Source organism: Callorhinus ursinus, unplaced genomic scaffold (genome assembly GCF_003265705.2).
Source record: "Callorhinus ursinus isolate GAN/ISIS: 27379988/994484 unplaced genomic scaffold, GSC_fseal_2.0 scaffold12, whole genome shotgun sequence".
In the NCBI taxonomy this organism is placed as follows: domain Eukaryota; kingdom Metazoa; phylum Chordata; class Mammalia; order Carnivora; family Otariidae; genus Callorhinus; species Callorhinus ursinus.
The window spans coordinates 75659949-75682191 of NW_027397074.1; the positions used below are offsets into that span (position 1 = coordinate 75659949).

The 22243-nt window shown below is 39.7% G+C and overlaps 1 protein-coding gene and 1 pseudogene across 10 annotated transcripts in view; one reads left to right on the forward strand and one right to left on the reverse strand.

The window, feature by feature from the left end:
- Nucleotides 1-22243, reverse strand: part of DGKI (diacylglycerol kinase iota) — a 453062-nt gene that overhangs the window by 383514 nt on the left and 47305 nt on the right. The window lies entirely within an intron of this gene.
- Nucleotides 5033-5587, forward strand: LOC112810957 (transcription factor BTF3 pseudogene; annotated as a pseudogene).

The following is a 22243-nucleotide window of genomic DNA, read 5'->3' on the forward strand; positions in this document are numbered from 1 at the left end:
CTCCACCTGCCTTACTCCCTCCTCTTCTCTCCCAACCCCCTTGTGCTCAAATCCTATATGATAAGGAAGTGGGATGGGCTTAGTAAGAGAATGAGAAGGACCAGCAGGAGTCAAGATTTCTGTGATGTCACGGAGCAGGATTAGTGGCTGCTAACCATTTCTGAAAAGACATCAGAATTCGCCATCAAAGTCTAAAAGCTATGCTCAAATCTTTCCATTCAGCAGTTTTTCCAGGCAGGTCTCTGCACACAGCTTTGCTTTTTTTCTTTCTTTCTTTCTTTTTTTTTTTTTAAACACACTAAGCTGACTCAGACACACAGGCAGAAGTTCTCTGACTCACTTCTCTCTTCCTTCTTTCTTTCTTTCTTTCTTTCTTTCTTTCTTTCTTTCTTTCTTTCTTTCTTTCTTTCTTTCTTTCTTTCTTTGTTTTTCTTTTTTTTTTTTTAATTCCTTGACTCCTGAAAATGTATGCTTCACTGAGGATTAGTTCTTCTCACATAAGGGAGGAAAAGCAGTTGAAAATCACACAGAGCAGTTTGTGATCTTTAATGCTCAGAAAAAAGGCAAACACAAAGTAGCGTTGGGAGGACAATGAGGAACAACAGTAACACTCAAGAAATGTTCTCCAAGTTTGATAGACAGACACTCACGCCAGGCAGGTGAATCCTGACACTTCTCTGGACCTGCAGTCTTTCCTCTTCTCCCTTACTTTCTACACAGTTACCCCTGCCATTCCTAGCTCTTGCTTCCCTTGCTGTGCCCCTGATTCGGGGTCTGTGGATGCATAAATGCTTGGGTACACACACACACAGAATTTAATACAAGGTTGATATATAAGATTACACCAGTACAACCATACCAGTTGTTAAATTATTTAAATACTTCCATATCAATTTGGAAACAGAAATCCTATGCTTACTGAGTTTACAAATCACTCAAGGACTCTGTCCAGTGGTGGCCACAGAGGCAGGTGACTGGGCCAGGGCCCAGAGATCAGCAGTGATGAGACAGTGGAGCAAGCAGTCTCTAGGATGGCACTTGACTGGGGGCTTAGACCGCAGCTCCCCACGTCCGTGCATTCAGGTCCATGCCCAGCCAGCTTCCAGCTACAACAAAATGCTGGGCTCAATAACCCGATGCTTATCAATGCAATGAGTAAATTGTGGAACAGATTCATGTGTTTCTCTATTTCAAATCATGGTTCATATAGCACTGTCACTTAGCTGCAGACAGCTGTACCATGCCAACTTTGGAAATTATCATAATGATTTGATGAATGATTTGCCCTCTAACTTATAACTCTTGGCAGTCATATATAGTTAGTATGCTCAGAGAACAGAACATATTTTTAAGTGCTGAATTAAATATATTTATTTACATTTCCATACCAGTAGGCAAATATTTTCATCATTATCTTGCTATATATAAGTACATGTGTGCATTCATAGATGCTTAGAAAAAATATGGAAAGATATACAACACAACAAATGGTAATGTAGTTACCCCTGGGGATGGGGGAAGAGGTATATTTGGGGCAGGTATATTTAAAGGAGAAACTTCCTATTTTTACTCTCTATTATCTATTCTATATGAATAATACATCTGTTGTTTTTGTAACTACAAGACTTTTTTAAACAGAGCATACACCTCCATACACACTTACAAACATGCAGTCAACTATTTATGATCAGTGCAGGTGAACTTAATGGATGAAGTGGTGCATCAGTGCTGTAAAGTGTGATGAAAGGACAGGCTCTTATAAGAAAGGGGAGGCACCTGAAGGTCCAGGTGTACTGTGGGGAGGCTTGAGGGAAAAGCAGAATGAACACAGAAAAGTAATCTTCACAGATTAATCTAAGGGGAGAAGAAGGAAAAAAATGCAAGAGAAAAGGGGGAATAATGAGATCATTGTTAATTACAAAGAAAGGCCTTTGAAAAATTAGGAGAACTTTCCAACTTAGTTGATGCACAAGATGGTAATATGGAAGACGGTGGCATCATTTAAAAAAAAATAAATTTAAGTGGAAAAGTCACTGCCCACCAAAAATAACTTACATGAAAGCAGTATTTTAAATTGGGATTCTACCAAGAAAGAATCCATTTAAAAGTAAATAATGCCTATATGATTATGTAGTGGAAGGAAGGGAGGGAGGGAGGGAGGGAGGAAGAAGGAAGGAAGGAAGGGAAGGAAGAAAGAAGAAAGAATGGAAAAGGAAAAGAGAAAAGAAACGAATAAAGATGGATAAGTCCAGGTAATTGTGCAAAGATTTTGGTTCCCTGTGTCCCACAAGAGCGTCAGCTATGGTTAAGCTTCCGTCAGTGTTCCCTGTATCACTGGCCGACTGTGAAGATGAAAGCTTCAAGAGGCTGCTTTATTTCTGGTCATTATCAGTCTTTTTCTTTGTGTGAACAACACTTTAAATCATATCTCAACAAGTGAAATGTTTTGCATCATTGGCTCTTTATTTTGTCATTGCTTTCTACTCATAGATATCCTTTATTCTCTTTAAATATATATATTTATAAATATAAAGTTATATATTATAATGATATAATATCATTATATTATATAAACCACAGTATTATTCAGCATTATTATTTATATTTATTGTTTTTGTAATTAAAGCTAAAACAAAGAGTACAAACCCACATACACACTTACAAACATGCAATCAACTGTATATATTTTTATATATATTTTTTGCTCTGGATATATATATATTGCTCTAGATAATTGAGGTATTTCTGCAGTTCTAACTTTATCTTGTTGATTTCACATTGGCATTTAAATATCCAGATCCATGAGCAAGAGGACTGGAGAAAATATTTTGGGATAGTCAAATACCTACAATTTACAATGCAACCATAATTTAACTATATAATCCATCCATCCTCCTGTCTTTCCTTCACATGAATGCTAGGTGATGGGTAATCAAACATAAGTAAGACCTTATTCTGAAGGACCTCACAGCCTTGATAGTTGAGGTGACAAATAAGTGACTGAACAATTACATACAAATTGACAAGCTTTGTGATACTAAAATATAACAAGAACAATGGGAATATAAGAAAGCATGAGTAACCCAGTTTGAGGAAGTTTTTCTTAAAGGTTGATACTTTGAGCTGACTTTTAAAGGACCTTAGTAGTTAGCCAGGCTATGAAGCTAGAGGCATCTGAGGCCCGGACCATGATACCTGCAAAGGAGGGGAGATTTTTAAGGGAAGGGTATGTCTAGGGAATGCCAAATGGTTCAATAAAGTCAGAAAGCACATGGGATAAATACAGATGAATCCAGAAAAAGAAGATGGGAAAACAATGAGGAACAATGAAAGCAATGAGGAGCCATTGATGGGCTTTAATTTAGGGAATGGTTTGCTCATGTTTGTTTTTTTAAAAAAGATTTTATTTTTAAGTAATCTCTACACTCAACATGGGGCTCGAACTCACAACCCCGAGATCAAGAGTCCCATGCTGATTGAGCCAGCACCCCCTCACGTTTGCACTTTTGAAAGCTCACTCTGGGGACCGTGGACAAGTAGATTAGTTGTAGGTGAGAGGAGAGGCAAGGAGACCATTGTATGGCAGCTGACAGGGCCGTCTGCTCCTAATAGCACAGCACCTTGGGCATAACAACTGATAACAATGACACTGATAACAATGACAAAATCTGGACAATAAAAGAAAATATTACTCAAAAGCACTGAAAAGTAACCAAGGTCAGGTAAAAACTTGGAGCAGAGATAACCAATAAAAGGCAATGGATAAAATGTGCAAATTTGCAAATTCTTGCCTGAGGGCACTCCCAATCCACACAAGGCTGGGGCTGCAGAAAACCACAACTTCCTTTCTTGACCAAGATGTCAGATGATTTCAGGGAAGGCAGAACTGTCAGAAAGTTAGGAGGAAATGTTGGAAGGGAGGAAGTCACAAAGGGAGTGAGCCCTAAAATCTGCAAATAAAATCCCCCCAAATCCCCTGGCTAACCAATAAACTATGCATGTAAATTAACCTATTGATTAATTAACACTGATCATAATCCCAGGGTTTTTTTGTTTTTGTTTTTTTCCCAGCAGGGCTTTTTAAATAAAAATTAACATGCTAATTCTAAAATTTAATTGGAAATATGAGTGTAAAGAATCTAGAACAGTTAAACGATCTTGAAGAAAGAACACAAATGGGAAACTCCGAAACCAAAGTAATTCCATAAAGGAGAGTCTTTTCAACAAATTATGCTGGAATAGCTAGATACCCAGGTGTAAAAAGAATGAGCTTCAACTGCTGTCTCATACTAAGCACAAAAATTAATTCAAGATGGATCACAGATTTAAATATGAAAGCTTACATATAAAACTTCTAGAAGAAAACAGAGAATATCTTCATGACCTGAAGATAGGGTAAAGTCTTCTCAGATGAGATATAAAAAGCAATACCATAAAAAAAAATTAAAAGTATCTGCTTATTAAAAATAACATTAGGAAAAGGAACAGGTATGTATCAGATGGGGAGAACATATTCACCAAATATATATCTGATAAGGGATTTATATCCAGAATTCTTTTTTAAATCTTAAAACTCACTAATAAATTTTTTAAACAATTAAAATATAGGCAAGAAATGCTTGGACAGACTCTTCACAAAAGAAATTACATGAATGTCCAATAAGAAATAATGCTTTACACTGGAGAGGGTATGTGCTATGGTGAGTGCTGTGAATTGTGTAAGACTGTTGAATCACAGAGCTGTACCTCTGAAACAAGTAATATATTATATGTTAAAAAGAAAAAAGGAAGGGAAAAATGAAGGAGGTGAAATAGGAGGGGGGAGATGAACCATGAAAGACTATGGACTCTGAGAGGGGAGGGAGGGTGGGGGGTTGGTTTAGCCTGGTGATGGGTATTAAAGAGGGCACGTTCTGCGTGGAGCACTGGGTGTTATACTCAAACAATGAATCATGAAACACTACATCAAAAACTAATGATGTCCTCTAACTGCCATCTTGCATCCCCACGTGTGTGTACCTAATCTCAGCTGGTCCGCCCGAGACCCCCTGAGCACCAACCCTATTCCCCCGCGCGGTCCCATTTCCCCTCCAACAAGATGAAAGAAACTATCATGAACCAGGAGAAACTCGCCAAACTGCAAGCACAAGTGAGCATTGGTGAGAAAGGAACTGCCCGTCAAAAGAAGAAAGTGGTTCATAGAATGGCTACAGCAGATGATAAAAAACTTCAGTTCTCCTTAAAGAAGTTAGGGGTAAACAATATCTCTGGTATTGAAGAAGTGAATATGTTCACAAACCAAGGAACAGTGATCCCCTCTAACCACCCCAAAGTTCAGGCATAGCTGGCAGGGAACACTTTCACCATTCCAGGCCATGCTGGGACAAAGCAGCTGACAGAAGTGCTACCCAGGATCTTAAACCAACTTGGTGCAGACAGTCTGACTAGTTTAAGAAGACCAGCTGAAGCTCTGCCCACACAATCTGTGGCTGGAAAAGCACCACTTGCTACAGGAGAGGATGATGATGATGAAGTTCCAGATCTTGTGGAGAATTTTGATGAAGCTTCCAAGAATGAAGCAAACTGAATTGAATCAACTTCTGAAGAAGATAAAACTTGAAGAAGTTACTGGGAGCTGCTATTTTATATTATGACTGCTTTTTAAAATTTTGTTCATGGATCTGATAAAATCTAGATCTCTAATATTTTTAAGCCCAAGCCCCTTGGACACTACAGCTCTTTTCAGTTTTTACTTATACACAATTCATTCTTTGCAGCTAATTAAGCTGAAGAAGCCTGGGAATAAAGTTTGAAACAAAGTTAATAAAGTTCTTTGCCTAGGGAAAAAAAAAAAACTAATGATGTATGGTGATTAACATAACATAATAAAATAAAATTTAAAAAAAGAAATAATGCTTGACATCATTAGTCACCAGGGAAATGCAAAATAAAACCACAATGAGATACCATTATGCACCCATCAAAATGGCCAGATTTAAAGACAGTGAATATCAGTGAAGATGTGGAACAGCTAGAACTCTCGTACCTTGCTAGTAGAAGTGAAGTGGTACCTTTGGAAAAGATCTAGCAATTTTTTGATTTTTATAAAATCAACATTATTCCTACCCTTTGATCTTCAAATTCTACTGTTAGGTATTTATTCAAAAGAAATGAAAACATTTTCCCACAAAAAGACTTCAAGACTGTTCAGGGACACAATATGCAAAAATTTTTAAATGTCCATCAACAGAAGATTCACAAGCAAATTTTAGTTTATTCATATAATGGAATAATCTTCAGCATGTAGTTCAGGCATGAACTACTAATACAGGCAGTGATACAGATGAATCACACATGTATTATGCTGAGTGAAAGATGTGGAACAGGAAAGAATATATGCTGTATTCCAGGTATATGAAATTCTAGAACACACAAAACTAAACTAAGATTTTTTAAAAAAATCGAGTGGTTCCCTCTGACGGGCAAAGCTGGACTAGAAAGGGACTGGGAAGGAAGGGAAGAAGGAACTTTCTGGGAAGATGTCTCTTCATAAAGGTGTAGGTTTTATGCTATGAAGGATGGGTTATGGATTCATGAATCCAAACTGTACATCCAAAACTTATTCCCTTCAGTGTTTATAAATTTTACTTTAAAAAACAAAACCTGTAAAATCATCATCATCATCATCAAGTAGGAAGTAGAAAGTGGGTTGATAGCTGTCAAAACTAGGTGATGGCTATATGAGGTTTCATTATACTATTTTGTATACTTTGTACATATTTGAAATGTTCCAATACAAATTCTTTTAAAAATTTAACTGAAACAATTCAAGTGACAGATGATGAAGGCCTGAATGAAGAAAGTAGCATTGAAGTGAGACAAGATGAAGTGAGTCTGAGTGACCGGGGACTGAAACTAAGCCTATGTGAGAGGTAAAAGAAAAGTGGAAATTCACAGATTCCAAATCACCCAAAATAGAAAGGTATTTTCATAGCGCTGGTTTCCATAATGGTCCTCTATGTTTAAAAACATCATTTTGAAAAGTGTCCATAGATAGCACTAGATTGCTGAATGGGGCACTCATGGTGCATAAAAGCTTAAGAACTTAAAGACGACTCCCAGGTTTCTGATTTGAGCAATTAAGTGGATTTTCTAGGTGCCATTTATTAAGAACTAAAGAGAAATTACATGAAAATGAATGGGTACGCAGGATGAACAGTGGAGTTCATGGTAATGATGTGAGTTAAGTCTCTAACATTTTCATCAGAGAAGCCCAGTAAGCTGTCAGATATATGGTCTGCATCTCAGGAAGAGGTCTGGGCTGTAGAGAGATTGGGAGTCATTAGCATGGAGGAGATCAGTCTTACAAACTGAGCTCCTGTGAGATGCACAGCTTCTCACTTAAGGATGCCCTGTCCATGTGGAAGGTACACACGGAATCCTCACTAAGACTACCTGGTTCCACCCTCATCATGCACTAAATCCACCCTGGAAGCAGCCAGTCCTACCTCCGTGTAACAAAACTGTCTCTACAACAAGATGGGAAATTTAAAAGAAACAAGGAGAGAGTAGTAATATATATATGCAACAAGATGTTCTGACGAATATTCTCTCTGAGACTTCAAGAAAAATAGATAATACATTTTAAAAGAGGATGCTTGAGCTGTCTCCCATGGAACAAGGTGTGGGCTATGTGCTAGAGACAGCCATCTCAGGATTGGCTTAGACACTATCCAAAACATCACAGCAGAGTGTAGCACCTTGGTGCTACCAGGATCCTCAGGGTTGAGAAAACTGTAGGCAGGAGAGCAATGCATTGCCCTCGTCTCAGGGAACTGCAAATATGAGATCCTCAGCAATGAGGGCGGGAAGACTAGGGAGAATCCACAGAAGAACTCCACAAAAGCCAACTTTACATATCTGCGAGATTCAGAGAGCACTAACAGTAGAAGGATAAATCACCACAAGCCAGGTAGGGGCTTAACTGTTTCCTCCCTCCTCCTCTCTGCCAGCCCAACTCCAGCTTGAGAGGAGTCTGCAGCTGAGGCCAGCAAACAGGAGGCAAGTGTGAAAAGGCACCATGGAGAAAGACAGAAGAAGCTGACCCATCTCTTCTCCCCGGACTGCCAGCAGTCCTGTGCAGGCCCATGTTGGGGGAGGGAAGAGACCTCAATTCTAAGACGAGAGTTTTTATTAGTGCCCAGCTCTGGAAGTTTTAGTTCCTGAATTAGTACAGTGACTTGCAGTGCAAAGGTTTTTTATTTCCTAAGAGTGGCCAGCAGAGCCAGGGCAGGGCATGCCCCACCGTGCAGGTTTAAAGAATGAATACAAGGAGAGAGGTAGGCTGTTTTAGGATTAAATCCCGTGTGTTGAGTTTAGAAATCCCAGGTGAATCTTGAAGAATCATGAACCTAATGACTCTACTTCTCTACTAATGACTCTTCTACTTCTTTTGACTCTACTCACATCAATCCTTCAGAATCTTTTTTTTCAAATTATTAATCTTTTACTCAAAGTGAGACACCATGTTAGGCATTGTGAGGATATGATAATGAGCAGCTCCTCTTCTGGCTGCTTCCCTCTCACCCACAAGCCTCTGATGATACCCAGGTCTCTGGCGCCTACCCACATTTCCTTTACTCTTGGACCCATATTACCAACTGCTTACTAGACAATCCAGTTTGGTGGGGCTCATCTTAAGCTCTCTATGTCCCAAGAGGAAACTTGCCATCTTTTCAAATCTCCATGTTCAATCCAATCTGCTCTTACCCTTCATTATCTACCATCCCACCCACCACTAACAGAAAGATCTTTCTAAACCAGAACATTCAAGTTGCTACTCTGAATTTTTCAATGGCTCCCAGTCTCCAAAATCCAACCTCCTAGACATAACATCTCTTGATGGGTCTAACCCCTACCTCCAGACTATCCCAACACCACTCAACTGCATATTTTTTAAACATCTCCTGCACACTGCCAAGGGCTCTCTCACCACTCTACTCCCAGTCTTGCTGGTCTAGAGTTGTTTGGAATGCCCTACCCATCCCCAGAGCCCTAAATGGAAAATGCCATTTGTCTTTGAATCAGCCCAAATGTTGCCTCCCTTGCAGAATATTTCCTCTGATCTCCAGGTTGGAAAGTTAAGTAAGTTACATACTTCTGTGTTAGCATCGATCAAATTTTATTTTAATCACCTTAGTGCATAGCAGTTTGCCCTTCCCTGTGCCACCCAACAAAACAAAACAATGTTTTTTGACCAAAACCCCTGTTTTTGAATGCCAGCATGATGCTTGATATAGCATATGTCCTCATAAATATTTATTTAACTGAATTATAGTGAAGTGAATTAATGACTTTAAGGAATTTGTAATTTAAAAGAAGAAATGAGAACAGAGATTCTGTCTTACTCATTTCTACCGCAGAGTAGGCCTTAATATAAGAGTGGTGAAGAAATGAATAAAAGATCAGATAGAAAGCAGGGTATCCTTACAAATGGAGCAGATAAAGACTACAGAAATTTAATGGAGACAGACAGGACACCCTTTTTTTTCTGTTCATTTTTCATTCCAGTACCCTACACGGCAAAGCTTAAAATAAATGAATGCAAATGGGTTGGAAGTGGGAGAGGTTTTCTTAAAAAAATAAAATAAAATAAAAATAAAAAGACTACCACCCACTACCCATGCTACCCTCCCACCAGAATGACTATAGTTTTAGCATCCATAATAGGATTGTTGCAGTTTTGAGAATGTTGCCATGGTAACCAACCTCAGCCCTTCCCCTAATATAAGATAAAATTTAGCAAAAGAAATAAATAACAGACTCCCATAGAAACATTATCAGACCTTTCCATATAAATAACCTGGGTAATTAAATGTTTCAAAACAGAATATTTAAAGAGCCGTGAAAAAAAAAAAAAGATTCTACAAAGTTTATTTTTAAACAAAGGGGGAAAAAAATCACAAAACATCAGCTGGAATACTTGGCTCCCTACATGGTTTCAAGGAGTCACAATTTCCAAACTTGCCTGGACAAGAACCACAGAACAGAGAATCACAAGTCTCTCTTTTGTTGCACAAGCAACATTCCTACCAGGAACTCTCAATCCCTATTATGAGGGAATAACCAAGAGAATTCTCTTGTTTGGATTCCCCCAAATAAACAATGGCACTTGCAAAATATTAACTGTAGCAGACCCTCACCGTACTATGGCCTAGATAACATCCATGCTCCCTTTTCCTTTCAAGAATTCTCTAGGTGACTTGTTAATCGAGAGCCGGGGTCCCAGATTTGTTATGTAAAGGGCCAGTAATAAGTATTTTAGGCTTTGCAGGTCATACGATCTCTGTCACAACTACTAAACTCAGCTGTTGAAGTACAAAAGCAACCACAGAGAGTACACAGTGAATAAGCACAGCTGTGTTCCAATAAAACTTTATCTACAAAAACAGTCAGGGGGCGCCTGGGTGGCTCAGTTGGTTGAGCAACTGCCTTCGGCTCAGGTCATGATCCTGGAGTCCAGGGATCAAGTCCCACAACGGATCAGGCTCCCTGCCCGCTGGGGAGTCGGCTTCTCCCTCTGACCCTCCCCCCTCTCATGCTCTATCTCATTCTCTCTCTCTCAAATAAATAAATAAAAATTAAAAAAAAAAATACTACAAAAACAGGCAGCCAGATCAGGCCCAAGGGTGAGAGTTGGCTGACTCCTTAGTCACACTTACTCCTCATAAACTTTCAGTTTCTGTGTATCACAGGAAACACTGTCCCACCGTCTTCAGCCGAGCAGGACAGCCAGGCCTGCACAGTATGCAGCACTCAAAGGGAGGAGCAAAGGATCGTTGGAGCGATGCTCCTAAGACTGATCTGGAAATGACTGCAATAAGCTCTGTGAGAGCTTCTTATTGTGTGAACTTCCCTCCTAGAAAAATTTTAAAAGCCAAATAGAAAGCCATCTGTCAGGGAAGGGTAGGTACAACACTCCCTACAACCAACTGGATGCTGTTCTACTTTAAATGGATAAGAAGCCCGACCGGCTGGCATGGGGCCCAGTGATGCATCTCTATTCAATAAAAGCAAATGATTATCAGTCTGAAGCCTGGAGCAACTTTAACCAATTTGCAAATCTGGATGATTTTCTGAAGTTCCTTTAAGTTCTAGAAAGAGACTTGGATACAGCTGGTGAAACAGAAATTACCGGACTCAGGAGACGGATGGTTATGGATTTCGGCTTTTCCTTCAAGTAGTTCTGTTACCTACCAAATCCCTGAATGACTGTCATCATCTGTAGATTGGGGGTAACAGCGCCTGTTGCTGGACTTGCTGAGGATGAAACTAGGTAACCTATGGAGAACATGTGCTACAGAGTCAAGGATTCAACTGTGTTACTTGCATTCCCTTAAAGAGAGCAGATGAACTTCCAGCTTTTGGCTTAATTTTATTCGTTCTTCCAGAGAGAAAGCACTCTCGGGTCAATGTTGCCAAAGTCCAAAGGATATTTTTTTTTTTTCTCCTGGCAAACTGCTGCAGAAGGAGCTAGAAGCAATACTTAAACAACTCATTAGCACAGAAATCAGTCCAAGTGAGCAGCAGCATGTGACAAGCATCTCATCTCGGAAATCACAAGTCCCCCCCCCTTCTCCCTATCCCTCTCTGCAGCTATAGGCATCTATCTACTTCTGAGTGCATATTTTCCTCTGTTCTTTTCCTTCTTCTAATCCATTCTATTTCTCCCCCTATGTTTCCTGCCTCGCACCTCTCTCAATTGTACATGATAGGAAGTATATTTATTTAATGGTTTCATATTCCCTCTCAGATAACCTAAGTTAGGTTGCTCTTTCTTAAGGGTGCCTGATTAATCTTTTTGGTGAGTCAGTCACCCTGATATAGATTCTCTACCCATGTTCAAAAACCTTTGTAGCAAATTTCTTCCAAAAGGCTTATTATTATTAAGCATTAAAGAAAAGACTGGTTTAATGGCAAAAGGCAAGCCAACTTTAAATAGAAGTATCCAAAGAAATCAGAAGAGCTGGACTTCAGGTTTCCATAGACTTTCAAGTGAAACTAAGTCCCTTAAAAGTTGTAAGACCCTATAAGATTCCTTGGTTATGAAAATCAGCCATCACCACATGTGGAAACTGCTCTTTTCTATCACAGAGATTCTCTGGTGATACATGAAAAGAACCTTCAGCTTCTTGGAGAGAGATGCTAGGTAACTCTATTTTACTCTCCAACTTGCCATCATATGGTGATAGGGGTGGGAAAAGTTTCTGACTTTTGCTCAGGAGAATATTTTATCTTAGTGGTGAGTAAAAAAATAGAAGTGAAAATGAACCAGTCAATCCTTTCCCCCTTACTTCAATTATTCTGTCAAATAATCATGAAACTTCTAGAGATTCAGGCTTATGCACAAATGTGCGGTTCCATGTATTTCAGCCACATGAAATAGAGGACTTCAGCCACAACTCATTAATTTGGTTGTACCAAACACTTCAGTGATCGTTCAGAGAGGACAAAGTATTTAAAAGGACTGGATTACATATGGTAGAGAAACATGGGTATCTTTCTCAATGATAGCAGTGCTTTGAGGTGTGAGCCACAGGTTTAGAAGACACTTGTTTACCAAATAACACACACATTTACTGAGCATCTAATATAAAACACAGACAGACAGGGAGAGCTGGCTTCCAGGAATTATGAGTATAGAGATAGGAACCATTGGTATGGGAGTAGATAAAGAAAGAAAGAGAAAGATAAAGTTGGTTTGGAGAGCTGAAGATGAGAGATAAATAACCACTTTTCTCCAACCCTCCACTGGGGTATAATATTTATAATAGACATCAACAGTAAAATGTGACTTTATTTAGAATCAATATTTTTGGTTCCTACATTGACAAATATTTTAGTTCCCACTCATCAAACATTTATCATGTGTCTATTACAAAAAAAAAGCATTGAGTTGGGTGCTGATTTTGAGGAACAGAAGCGCTACTTGACAGCACCAGCAGGTCCCTTCTTCCAGGAAACAATAGCTAAGAGCTAAAATTTACACTGAATGCTTATGCTGCGCCAGGCATTTACCTAGGCAACTTATAAGAATTAACTCATTTAATTCTTACCACTGCCTTATGAGAGTGGTAAAGAATAGTTGTTGTCACTACTATTATTGTACCAGGTGGTTTCTCTCTGTCCTCCTTTCTTCTTTCTCTCTAATGTAAGACCCAAGCTGCTTGGTAATATTTCTCTCCTTTATAAAACCAGGAACTTCCAATAGCTACTACCCTCTGTCCTGTAGACCTTGGTCCACATCTACCTGTCTTCATCCCTGGATTATGAAAACACCTCCTGGCTGGTCTATCTGACTCCATTCTCTTCCCATTCCAATCCACCTGGTATTATTTTAATCACTGTCAAACCCCATTTTTCATATGTCTTTTCCCTGTCTAACATCCTACAACATACAAAAAGTTGAAATGTGCTGCTACTGTCTATCATTTTTCTCCAGCTTTCTTTCTCCTTAATGCGTGATTCCCATAACACAGTCTCACTCAAACCTATGCATATCTAGAATAGCCAAGAAGATTTTAGAGGGCTTTATTTTCTGGAGTTTGAACATAGTTTTTTAAATTTTTTAATCATTTTTCTAATAACAGCCCCAAATAAGCCTCCTTCCACTTCCACATGCCTTATCCAACAAATTTCAATACAAACTCCTACCTAGTTTTCAAGGTCTCTATCATCTGCCCATATCCTAAGCAATCTGTATTAACTCCCATAATTCTTATATAAATCCTCAACTCCAGTGAAGCTAATCTTCCCACTGTTTAGTTCACAAAGAATTTATAAAGTGCCTACTCAATGCCAGTCACTGAGGACGTATGGTATGAACAAGACATAATCTATGCCCTCAAAAATTTTACAGTTTGAAGATCTACTACATATGATAGATAATCCCCACCTCTGTAGGCTGGCCCATATTCTGTCATCTACCTAGCACGCATTCACCTCCTTCCCTTCCTTTCCTCAAAGTCCAACTCAAATAATGCCTTTCTGGACCACTTTAGCTCACACACTTGCTCCCTCTCTGAGATTCTTGAAGCTCAACTCTTTATCTTCACCATAAAAAAAAAAAAACTGCAAGAATGATAGACTGCGAAAAGATTGGTATTCTCTGAAGTTTTAAGAAGGCAGATGACTACATCTGAGATTTAAAACATGAATGAGATGAGGCTAGCCAATTACAGGAATCTTCCCAGGACAACCACATAAAGATGTAAATATGCTATAGGCATGTACTTCTCAAACTTTCCTGTGTGCATAAATCACCTCGTTAAAATGCAGATTCTGATTCAGCAAGACTGGAGTGGGATCTGAGAGTCTACATTTCCAGCAAGCTCTCAGGTAGTGCTGACACTGTGGTTCCTAAGTTACACATCAAGTAGCAAGTCAACAGCAGGCACTTCTCAAGGGTCCCCAACCAACAGCTCACGATCAGCCAGTCAACTCTGTTCTGCCAGCTTTATTAGGGTTCCCAGCTGAGACTTCCACTCAGACCTTATTATCAGCCAGTAAGTGCCCCTCCTCCTCTTTTGTGATCTCAAGACTTAAAGGAAATATCTCATCCTGGTGGCTCTTGTACACAGAAAGATGAGGTACAACATTCCCCTAGAGACATAAATATCAATCTCCCCAGAGTGGAAACAAGTACCAGGCTTAATCATCCAGCTATATCCTTCTAGCACACCCATTTCCATTTTTCTGGTTCTGTACTCACCAAACAACGTTCTGGTCTGAAATCTATGTCTCAATAGCAGCCCTGATATCAAGGTCACTCAGGAAGAAGAAACACTTCCAGAGTGGTGCTCCATCAAAGCAATGAGAGCAGTGGCAAAATAGTCAAAATAAACATTTTCAGAATTCTGTAGGTTCACCAAAGGATGGAAAGAAAAATGGCTATTTCTCTAGAAGAACAGTGAGCTACGTGGCATTGATATTTGCTCTTTTCCCATCTCCCTCTCCCCAGCACTGCAATAGCCTTGAAAACCAGCAACTGTAGAAACATGGCAGCTGTGAAAAACAGTGGTCTGCCAGCTATCTGAGAGAGTAAAAGAGGTCTGGAGCTCCCCAAAAAGCCCCGTCTTCAGAGAATTATCACTATTATCTGAAAAGTCCCATCCATGGGATTTATCTTTAGTTGACCTAACTCAGATATTATTAAGTGAGGAAATCCCTATATCCAGGGTGTGTTTCCAAAAGAATCAGGAATTATTTAGCATCATGGCTGCTTGAGGTGGTGAAACCAGTTGAGGCAAACAGGAAGCCAACCAAAGAAACTTGAAATAAATATCTGGGAAATGAGACGTCCACAGAGGGCTTTGGAAAGTTCTGAATTCCCCGGGACTCTAGAAAGCCATATGTATGTGCAGGGATGTGCATATTCTTGGGAAAGACCTAAGAAGGCCCTCATCTCTCACCTATGGCTGGCCATGCAGGAGATGAAGACTATGGCAGAGTTGTAAACTGCCAGAGCATTGAAGGCATACCTCAATTCACACACATATATCTGTAGCAAAAGGGTGGGAATTTTTTTAGTTAGGAATTTAAGGAAATCTATGCCAATTCCTTAGCTGACCACCACGCTAATCAAGCAGAGACTTTAGATGCTGCATACAACAAATACAGACTTTAAAAATTAATAAAGTCACTAATCAAACAAACAGCACTGATAACAACTGTTACAGTGTACTAAAAGCAACAAAAAAAACCAGGTGTTGGGGCATGGAGACAATCTGATTTCCAGAGAGGTTTCATGAAATTATTTTAAAAATCCAGTTTTCAGCAACCAAAAAAATGGCACACATAATGACATAGGAAAGTATGGTCCATAAATAGGAAAAAATAATCAACAGAAACTATCCCTGAAAAGCTCAGATGTTTGAGTTACTACACAAAGTTATAAATGAGCTGTTATTAGTATGTTCTAAGAACTAAAGGACATTTTGCCTAAAGAATTAAAGGAAAATATGAGAATGATATCTCACCAAATAGACAATATTAACAAAGAGATACTATGAAAGAGTCAAATAGAAATTTTAGAGTTCAAAAATACAATCATATCAGTGAAAAGTTCATTGGAAGGGACCAACAGCCCAACTGACTGGGGAGAAGAAAGAACTAACAAACTTAAAGACAAATCAGTTGAGATTATCCATTTTGAGGAACAGAAAGAGAAAATAATGAAGAAAAACAAACCAAGCCTCAGAGACTGGGACATGAACATCACACCAGCCTATCCCAAAAGGAAAGGAGGAGAAGGTTAGAAAGAATAGTTGAAGAAATAATGACTGAACATGTCCCAAATTATGAAAACATTAATCTACACATTCGAGAAATTCAGTGAACTCCAGGTAGGATAAACTCAGAGACCCACATCTAGATAGTCAGAAACTGCCAAAAGCAAAAAGCAAATAGAATCTTGAAAGCAGCAAAAGAAAAATGACCCATCATATGAAGCAATCTTGAATAATATGAACAGCTGACTTCTCACTGGAAAACGTAGAAGCCAAAAGCCAATAGGATGACATGTTATTAAAAGAGCTGAAAGAAAAAGATTGTCAGCAAGAATACCAAATTAGTGGGCGCCTGTGTGGATCAGTCAGCTGAGCGTCTACCTTCGGCTCAGGGTCCTGGGATGGAGCCCCAAGTCAGGTTCCCTGCTCAGTGGGGAACCTGCTTCTCCTTCTCCCTTTCCTTCTGCCCCTCCCCACCGCTCGCTCATGCTCTCTCTCTCTCTCAAATAAATAAACAAAATCTTAAAAAAAAAAAAAGAATACCAAATTCAGCAAAACCATCCTTCAGTTTGAAGGAGAAATGAAAACATTCCCGGATAACTGAACACTGAGAGAACCCATCACAAGCAGACCTACCCTACAAGAAATACTACAGAGAGTCCTTCTGGCAGAAATAACAGGATGTTATACAGTAACTTGAATACACATGAAGAAATGAAGATTACCAGTAAAACTAACCACATAGGTAAATATAAAAGAGAATACTAATGTATTTTATTCATAAATCTTTATGAGATTTAAATGGGAACTGCATAAACCAATAATTCCAAGATGGTGTTAGTATGGCTATAATGTATAAGGAGGTGATCTGTATGATGATAATAGCACAAAGGAGAAAGGGGGAACAGAGCTGCATATGAGCAAAGTGTTTGTAATACTATTGAAATTAAGTTGGTATTAATCTGAACTAGATTTTTTAAGAAAATATTTTAAATGTAATCCCCAGAGCAACCACTTGAAAATAATTCAAAAATATTTCATTAAGAAGGGAGGTAATTAAAATAGTACATTAAGAAATGTATATTTAACAAAAAAAGGCAGTAATGAAGAAATACAAGAACAAAAAAATATAAAGGGTCTCAAACCAATAATTTATCTTCCCACCTTAAGAAACTAAGGGAAATATATATATATATATATATAAAAAACCCAAAGCAAGCAGAAGGAAAGAAAGAATAAAGTTTAAAGCAGAAGTAAATGCAATAGGGACTAGTCAAATAACAGAGAAAACCTACAAAACCAAATGTTGGTTTTTTTGAAAAGATTAATAAAACTGAAAATCCCTCAGCTAGGCTGACCAAGAGAAAAGGAAGAAATTGCAAAAAGCAGGAATAAAAGAAGGACATTACTGCTAACCTTACAGAAACACAGGGAATACTATAAACAACCCTATGATAGGGTTATTACATAACCTAGATGAAATGGGAAAATTCCTAGAAAGAAACAAACTACTGAAAATGACTCAAAAAAATCCAAAAAACCAGAAAATCTAAATAGACCTATAACAAGTAAGGAGATTGAATTAGTAATTTAAAAACTTCTCACCAAAAAAAAAAAAAAAAATCCCCAGCCCCACGTGGCTTCACCGGTGAAATTTACCAAACATTTAAAGAATTAACACCAGTCCTTCAAAAACTAGATGACTAAGAAGCACCTTCCAACTTATTCTATGTGGCCAGTTTCACCCTGTATATTAGTCAGGGTTCTCCAGAGAAACAGAGCCAATAGGAGATATACAGATATAGATAGTGATATATACAAATAAATAGATTGTTAAGGATGTGGAAGAATATAACCCTCATTCATCGCTAGTGAGTTTATAAAATGGTGCACCACTTTAGAAAACAGTCTGGCAGTTCTTCAAACTGTTTAACATAGAGATCCAGCAATTTTACTCCTCAGTTTAAACCCAAGAGAAATGTGTCCACAGAAAAACTTTTGTATTAATGTTTATAGCAGCATTATTCATTATAGCCAAACAATATGTAGAATATCCATTCAATGGAATATTATCTGACAATTAAAAGGAAGCAAGGTCTGATACATGCTACAACATGGATGAACTTTGAAACCATTGTGCTAAGTGAAAACAAGCAAGCTACAGAATACCATGTGTTGTATGATTCCATTTATTCCAAATGTCCAGAATAGGCAAATACACAGACAGAAAGTAGATTAGTGGTTGCCAAAAGCTGCACGAAATAGGGATATGGAGAGTGACTACTAATGAGTACAGAGTTTCTTTGGGGGATGACTAAAATGGTCCAAAAATAGATAGTATGGATGATTGCCCAACTCTGTGAATATACAGTACTAAAAATCTACTGAAGTGTACACTTTAAAAGGGTAAATTTTATGGTATGTAAATTGTATTTCAATAAAGCTATTATAAAAAAAGCAGCCCAATTCTTCAGAAGAACATATTGAGTTCAGTTATTCTGCCTATAATTTATTCCTTTTAAAAGCAATCATTTTGACATTATGGTTCATTAGTCTTGGGCTAGACTGGTTAAGAAGTTGATCACCTACTTTCCTAAGGAAAAATGATCAAAATACATTTTGAAACCTCCAAGAATTAAAGCCAGAACATGAAAGCCCAATATGAAATAGTAGGGCAATCAGCCTCCTCCATCTCAGTCAAGGCATGCTTGAATAAAAGAACGACCAAATGAGAAATTAGTTACAATACCTCCCATACAATGTAAGTCCTGCCTGCTGTTCCATCAGATGGGTCCATTTTGAATTTTTAACTAGCTTTTAAACTCCCTGTGATTATGAACCATGTGTTTTAATTTTTTGAAATTTCCCTCTGTAGTGATTATTAGTTCCTTACTAATTTTCAGTGTTCAGTGACTTTAGAAATCACATGTTTCAACTGTTCAATATGCTTATCTCCAGATGACTGCTGGGAATAAAGCAAGAAGAAACTACAAGAGACAGCAGGAGTACAAGGCACGGTTGTTTTAGATAAACAGTTCCAAAACTTTCTAAGAGGAATGAGAAACCTCAGGTACCCAAGAGATTGGAGGGTGACAGTTTCTCCACTGCAGAATGTGACAGGATAGGAAGTGAGGTTGTCTCGCCAACAGAATTGGCAAATATTTACTACAACCTCAGAACAAGCTAGGGTGACACTCTATCCAGGGGGCTTCTCACTGGTTTCAGGAAAAAAGATGAAACAGTTTGGTGCTCATTTTTAATAGGCATAAAACTAGACCCAGACAAGATTAGAACAGCAGAGATTCAATTCAGACGTTCTGGCTTCAAAGCTTATTGATACTCAAGTCTTATTTCCGGATTGTATGCTCTTTGATATCTGCCCCCATCCAAGGTTCATGATACCTAATCAAGTGTCCGCAAGTCCATCATCAATAATTAAATAGTTAGTGGAGTTTGGTAGTTAATCATTCCATCAGATTCTAAAGCAAGAATTGTGTATAACTTGGAGCAAAGAATGGCTGCCTCGTCTTAGACCATATTCAATTTCAAGGGTTTCATCCTAAAATGCACACCTTCCGGCTGCTATCTAAGTACTGATGCCCCTTCTGTAGTACAACTATCAATACTGTTTACAATTTTTCACTTCGCAGTCTTTCACTCACTCCATCTAATGAAATCTTATACTTCTCCTCTATCATTTGTACCCAGTGATTTGTCGTTTTTACTCCAGGGCCCTGGGAAACTTTTGAAGAAGCATGACTCATGGATCAGGGAGAGAAGAGAAGGAAGTACCAGCTGGTGCTTAAAAAACTGGAAGGGCAAATGTCCCACTAACTTTCAAGTCAACATTCAACTTCCTTCATCTGTGCACTTGTACATTCGTAACTCTCCCACTCACAGGGAGGTATATCTTCTCCTTATCCTTCAAAGATATTTTTGTTGTTGTTTTGAAATACAAGAAGGAAAGCAAAAATAAATGAAACAAGGAAGAAAAAGAGCCATGGTGCATGGATGGATGAGTAACAAGAGAATGCAGGAAACCACCACCTCTCCCCATGCCCACCTGGGCTTGCCTATTTCCTACTCCCTGCTGTTGGAAATGGGGTCAGCTTTTCTGAATCTGATGATTCGGGGGGGGGGGGAAATCACGATTGGAAGAAACAAAGGGACTGGACACTGAAAAAATAAACAACAGTGTCCTTTGCATCATAGCTATGAAGCATATGGCAAAAACAAACAGCAATAACAACAAAACATGAGCCCACTAGGACCAGAGAGCTATGACCCTATAGTTCCCAACCATTTGCTTTTGAAAAAGTCAAACTGTAAGTTTCAGCACTCAGTTTCACCAACCACAAAATGGATAATAATTATGACTGACTATATTGTGAGCAAAGCTATCACCCTTTTGGCCAACCACTACACACTGTGATTTGAGTCCTCACAGGGAGTCCTATGAATCAGATGAAGACCATTCTCTTTGATGATGGGTATTATTTCTAATCCTGAATGGTAGAGAATGGAATGTGTTTACATGCCCAGCCATGCACCCCCTGGGGGTGAGGGCAGGAGAAAGAGCATTATTAAATATTCTGGAAGAAATAAATATGGGTTTGCAGCTGAGAAAAATGCTATCTGGAAGAACTGTAGGCCTCAGCTCTCTCTCTGTGGGGAAAGTTTTCACTTTAGGATGTGCCCCTTGTCCCTGCACGGGAAACTTGATGCTAAATGTGTTTTCGGAAAGAACTCTGTTTTAGCTCTACATTTACTACATCTCTCCCTTTCGTTACTGACTTTAATCCTTTGTTCCAGTTGTTTTCACACCTGAGGTCATAATAATACTCTATCTGCGATACCATAATTTTTGCTAAGTAACCACATGTGCTGCCATCAGTAGGGTTACAGCTGTAGGGGGTTAAGAAATGTTCCCAATGAGGAGGAGCAAGATGGCGGAGGAGTAGGAGACCTGGATTTCGTCTGGTCCCAGGAATTCAGCTGAATAGGGATCAAACCATTCTGACACCTACGAACTCAACAGGAGATCGAAGATAAGAAGAGTAACAACACTCTGAACAGAAAAGCGACCACTTTCTGGAAGGTAGGACGTGCGGAGAAGTGACTCCGAGGCGATATTCGGGAGGATAGACGGCGGGGGAGGGGGCCTCCGTCGGCCGCTTCTGGCAAGTGCTAGAGCCGCGGAGCACAAAATCGGACCTTTTAGAAGTCGGCTCCGCGGAGGGACGTCGCTCCAGTGGCTAAGCGGGGGGTGGAATCCTCCCGGGACAGAGTGGTCTCAGGACCCTCGGGGGTCACAGAAAGACCGGGGGTGCCTGAGTGCGGCAGAGCTCCCAGGTATCGGAGCGGGGAAGCCGGCTGCAGAGACGGAGCCGAGGCGCGGGCTCTCAGCTCGGGGTGGCCATAAACTGTGATCCGCGGCCCAGTCGGGCCACTGCTCCTCCAGCAGGGACCCAACAAGCGGCAGAGCCGGGGAGACTCCCCTTCCTCCCCCGGGAGGAGCGGCGCGGGAGCGCACCGCAGGGATCTGATGGGTTTGGAGACTCCACACGGGGTCGGGTGCCAGACATAGAAACGCTCGGTCACAGGCCGGGTGAGCATGGAGTGCGGCCGGAGACCGGGGAGACAGGAGTGATTGCTTTTCTCTGGGGGCGCACTGAGGAGCAGGGCCCCGAGTTCTCAGCTCCTCCGAGTGGTGATTGGGAGGCCACCATTTTCACCCTGGTCCTCCAAAGCTGTACCGAGAGCTTGCAGGGAACAAAAGCTCCAGAGAGCAAATGGGAGCAGCTTGCTTAGCCCGGACCGACAAGGGCGGGGCAATTCCGCCTCCGGCAAAGACATTTGGAAACCACAGCAACAGGCCCCTCCCCAGAAGATCAGCACGAACAGCCAGCAAGCCAAGACCAAGTTTACCGATCAAGGAGAACGGGAGAACTCCAGCG